At 39.4% G+C, this 5,526-nt stretch overlaps 1 pseudogene across 1 annotated transcript; it reads right to left on the reverse strand.

The window, feature by feature from the left end:
* Window positions 1-1,427: 1,427 nt before the first annotated feature.
* On the reverse strand, window positions 1,428-5,051 carry LOC148875628 (G-type lectin S-receptor-like serine/threonine-protein kinase B120; annotated as a pseudogene). The gene is made up of 7 exons (XR_016105146.1): window positions 4,060-5,051; window positions 3,116-3,220; window positions 2,769-2,941; window positions 2,436-2,646; window positions 2,075-2,263; window positions 1,805-1,936; window positions 1,428-1,706 (listed from the first exon to the last, which is right to left on the reverse strand). The product of XR_016105146.1 is annotated as a G-type lectin S-receptor-like serine/threonine-protein kinase B120 (transcript).
* Window positions 5,052-5,526: the final 475 nt, after the last annotated feature.

The following is a 5,526-nucleotide window of genomic DNA, read 5'->3' on the forward strand; positions in this document are numbered from 1 at the left end:
GCTTGGACCAACACTACTCTCTAGCGCTCGGCCTGACCACCTACCTTCTTCAAATGACTTAAGCATCGGAGTATCTACTCGGGGACAACTCCTTGGGCCTCTGACTTCTTTCTTGGTTTCTGATCTCATTGCACGACTTCGTCCTCCCACCTCAGCTCTGCCCAGCTGGCAAGGATTATCTGACTGTGACCTCAGTTCTTGCACCACCTAGGATTGAGCAGCATCAGTAAGTGTAGGTTTTTCAAAAAGAACAAGGAATTTTTTTGTAAAAATGAAATCTTAAGATAGGTTTTTATGATTGTTAGAAACCTCAAGGTGCCAGGGCCGGGTCTTGTGTGGTGAAGGTGCATTTTGCAAGAAAGCCAGCCAAGGATTTGGCTTTGATTGCTAGCCGAGGAGCATAGTCGATGTCGAATTCTCTCAATTCCACACTCCACTTGACTAAGCGGTTAGATGCTTCCGACCTCTAGAGCACTTGTTTGATGGGTTGGTCGATAAGCACTAGGACGCTATGAGCTTGGAAGTATGGTATGAGCTTTCTCGCCAAGGTAACTAGCACCAAGGCCACCTTCTCTAAGTTGGTGTACCAGGTTTCTATGTTGTTGAGGAACTTATTGGAGTAGTAGATCAGCCTTTGTACCCGGTCCTCCTCCTTGACCAGTATTGAGCTAATGACCTCATCCCCAGCCTAGAGGTAGAGCAACAGTTTGTCCCCTAGGCTCGGTTTTGTGAGGAGAGGGGACGAGCTCAGGTATGTCTTCAGTTCTTGAAAGGACCGTTCACATTCCTCAGTGAATGTGATCTACTATCGGGGTACAGTGAATTATCTTATGTCTCCTATCGGGGTTGAATCATGGTCATTGACACCCCATTTATTGAATCATGGTCATTGACACCCCATTTATTGAATCATGGCCAATCGTGGTTGAAGACGAACAGTAGTGTTTCTTCTCCTCACTGCAGAAAACAGAGGTTCGTTAGGCATTGGCAAGATTGCACTCTCATTACCCAACATGGAAATGACAGAAGATATTGTTGGTCGATCAACTGATCTTTTTGGTAGGGGTCATCATGGTTCGGTTAATCAAACAATAGCCCCTTTTTGTAAATCAAACCGGTGGTACTGGTTTTTTCATTTCACCAAACCGAAACCGAACAGGTACTACCAGTTAACTGGTCTGCCGGTTTCGGCTTTTGACCGATTCGATTCTTCAGTTTTTTGGTTTTTTATATTTATAATATATATTATATAAATATATGTATAATATTATATTATAAATAATAAATAATATAAAATATATTTTAAAAATATATAATATATTTGTAAATAGATCATTATAAATATAATACAAGTATATATGTATATAAAATACATAAAAATATGTGGCATATATTAAAAATATATATAAAATATACATATAAATATATATACCGGTTGGTTCGATTAACCATCGGTTTTTTATAGATTAATAAAAAATCGAACCAATCTTTCGGTTTTTCAAAAATTCCAAACCAAAACTGAACCGACTGATTTGATTAACCGCATTTTAGGATTCGATTTTTCGATTTTTCATGGACACCCCTACTTCTTGGACGCACAGCAGCCCCACATGAACAAATTCCACAACTTGATTCGGAATACATGACCCCCTAATTGAAGGATCAATCAGCTCCACCGCTCTATCCTCTTTCCATAGTTGCCATGCCTACAACACATTCACTCCCGTCACTCCATGCGTATATTACTTAGGAAAAAAAGAAAGAGTTACAAACTAATAAGTAACATGTTTCCGATCATACTTACGTATCCCACTAAAGATACATCCCGGTGTTCCTCTTACCACTCACAATTTCCAACAATAGCACCCCAAAGCTGAACACATCTGATTTTTCAGAGAAGATCCCATCCAATGCATACTCGGGTGACATGTACCCACTGTGTATCATGCATTTCAATATATAGAGCAATTAATATTAGACGCTATAAATTAAATACTCAAAAGTCAAAACTAAATTTGTTTTCTTCAACGTTTGTTAAGGCCGTGTACTACGAGCACACGTAAATGGAACTTACAATGTCCCAACCAATCTGTTGGTGTTTGCTTCGGTCTGGCCATCCCAAAATCTGATATGTTGCTTGCTTTTAAATCCCTATGAATGACTTTTACTCTGGAGTGCTTATGAAGATAAAGAAGACCTTGAGCAATCCCTTGTACAATGTTATACCGCATGCACCAATCCAAATCTGATTGTTTGGTTGGATCTGAGTCACATTTAATTTCCAATAGAAAATAATTGACATAAGTTTAATTTGTAGTTTCAATGACAAGAAATAGCTTCTCCTTGTTTAAAATGTATGTAGAAATACTGCTTGGGCCTATAATGCTAAAGAAATTCCAATTACTGAAAAGCTTGCAAAAGGAATAACAACTAACCGAATAGAAACTTATCAAAGCTTTTGTTGGGCATGTACTCGCATATCAGTATCTTTTCTTTTCCTTGAATGCAACAGCCCAAGAGTCTTCACAAGATTTCTGTGCTGGAGCTTGAAGATTAGTTTTAGCTCGTTCATGAATTCCTCGAATCCTTGTCCTGACTCCTTAATAGCCTTTTGACTGCTACTTCTTGACTATCGGGCAAGATTCCCTACAAGAGTGGAAATACATGCTTTAGGAGCTCCTATAACATAAGAAACCTTTAACCCCGTCTGAAATTTACTGATGAGAAAAAAATGGAGCAACCCAATGTGGAATTTCACCATCAGTTACCTTGTAAACAGGGCCAAACCCACCCTCGCCCAATTTATTTGTTTCACAACAGTTGTGTGTTACAGCCTTAGTGCCACTAAAGCTGAATGTAGACAGCTCTGGAACATTCACCTCACTTTCTAGCGCTTTAGAATCCCTGTTGTTTACTTCATATATGCTTTCTTCTTCTCCATCTATTGTACAACACAATAAGTCAGTCTACTGCTTCAGTACAAAAATGAGTTATTTTGTATTAGTACTACGGAAAGGGATATGAAGTTTAGCTATAATTCTTATGTAAGTAAGGTATGTTTATTAGGAGACAGAGCAATTACCTTTCTTTGTCAGCCTTCTCCACAAAAATTAACCAAAAGCACCCATGAGAAGCATCCCACAAACAGCTGTTGATACTGCAATTATTGTAACTTGAAGTCTGTTCTTATCGGTGACATTACTAGTTTCACCAATTCCAACTGAATATGAAGATAAGCAATTAACACATTTAGCGAAGAGGAGCATAAGAGTAACAATTAATCTAAGTAAAATAATGTGATTCCTTTCTTCTTTCTTTTATTTTATTTATTTATTTATTTATTTTTTACTATCTAGGAAACAAGTATACCACCTGTTTGGTTGAGAGGGATTGGAATCCCATTCTCATTCAGTCACTCCCATTCTCCCATTTGAGGGAATGGCCATTCCCTTCCCCTGCCTTGAAATTGAAATCCCATTCTAGCTAATTCCAATTTTCATTCCTGTCTAAACCAAACAGACTATTAATATAGACCATCCTGATTCTGATTCCAAAGAATTCGATTCTATTTCTGACTGCGAAACCAAACAGGACTGTCCAGAGCATATCCATGTCTGGAATTAAGTCCCAATTTCAGTTGAACATTAAGGTCTTGGGATTAATCCTCTGTTATAGTTCAATTCACAGCGTTCTCCTATGGTATATATTCGAACAAAAATTAAAACGGAAAAATAGAAGGATTGAAACTACCTGATTCAGAGCTGTCAATACGTACATAAAATTCTTGCCCATTATAATGGTTCTGCACAAGGTCATTGAAATCACCAGCCCAATTTAGACACCTCGGTATAATCTCATCACTAGAATTTACATACTAAGCATAAGCCGTACAAGAGCAGGTCTTGGAGCACAAAGCTCTGCATTCTGTTAGACTTAAATTAGAAATTGAAATCGATCGATCGGGCAGCTTGATCTTTTCAAACCTCATAAACCCATTTGTATTATCACAACTCAGTTTCTTTAGCCTAACACACCCTCCAGACCAGTTCCCCTTTTCTCATTCGTTCAAAACTTTAGGCTTGAACCCTTGCAAGCATTTGCACATCAGCGAAGAACTGTTTTGGTCACAACTGCTATTTGGACCGCACTGATTATAGAAATCGCACACATGGTTTGGTAACGACGAAAACAATTTCCACTGATTGAGCCTCTTTACATAGAAGTTTGGTGAGCGGATAAACGTGATGTTAATCCCGTCATTGTCGAGTGTATAGGTGAGGTAGATGACAGAGTTGGTAATTCTTTCAATTGCTCCTTGAGGGACCTTTCCATTCCAGGGGTCGCTTCTCCAGTAAGTATGAGACCTCTTCCAGATGTGAAATTGGAGAAAACGATCCAAACCCAAAGAAAATTCTCCTGGTGCCGGATCTTCTCTGCTCATCCACGATGTTAAATTGATGCTTTGACCGGTCCTTAGATTCAAGCTAAGTTTCATGCCGGGCAAGATTGTGTCGGAGGGATGATCAAAGCTTTGCCACAAGTCAACAGTGCTATTACTATTTCTCAAAACAAGATTGCCGAAGTCCATTAGCAATCCAATGGTGTTGTTCTTATCAATGTCATCAGCAACTAAGATATTAGAAGACCATAAAACATTGTCTCTGCTTCTATCCAAAACCACGAGATTTCCATCGTCGGTGACCGTGAAAACTCCGAAAGAATTATTGGTAAGGGGTGCTTCTCGGTTAGCAACCCAAACGACCGTCTGTTCAGGGATGTTATACTACCATATTCCAAGATAGCGGTTGGTTGAATTGACGGGACTAAAGAAGCCCAAGGCGAAGGTTTCACCTGCAGAAATTATAGTCTGGTTCTCGCTTATGGTTTCGTTCGCCGTTATCCTGTCCTTGCCGCTGCACAGTGGTAGAAGTGATGAACATAAGATGAAAAGTGAAATAAAGGGAACGAATGGAGAAAGACATCCCATTGTTTGCTCCTTTTTCGGTTTTGAGATGCTTTTCCTTCACCTTCACCTTCTTCGCACCGCGCCTGCAAAAGAATGAGAATATATCTTATTCTTACCACAAGGAAAATCATGTACTCGTGTGTTTATTTAGTTATGACTTTATATGCCATGTCGGATGGACTCCCCATAAGCCATCTTCCCTGTGCATTTGGAACATCTCCTGTGAATTGGGATGGGCTCCCCACAGCACAACCCTCCCGTGAATTGGGAACATCTCCTGTGCATGTCATGGGGATATATTCCCAATGCACGAGGGGGATGGGATGATGTGAGGCGTGCTCTGTGGGAGGCCCATCCTATATAAGTCCGATTTTTTTATTTTTATTTTGGTATTCTATAAGTCCGAAAATAGATCTTTATCTTAGAAAACCTTAGAAGCTACAGTATAATTAAGCTGCCAAAATTTCCTTCTCTGGCGATGAAATTGAATCTAATAGTAACCTCACTAGGTAGCTTTGGATGTCCTGGGTCATAAACCATGACTCATTCTTTTCGGCAAT

This window comes from Nelumbo lutea, chromosome 1 (genome assembly GCF_056320005.1).
Source record: "Nelumbo lutea isolate HS-2025 chromosome 1, American lotus-T2T, whole genome shotgun sequence".
NCBI lineage: Eukaryota > Viridiplantae > Streptophyta > Magnoliopsida > Proteales > Nelumbonaceae > Nelumbo > Nelumbo lutea.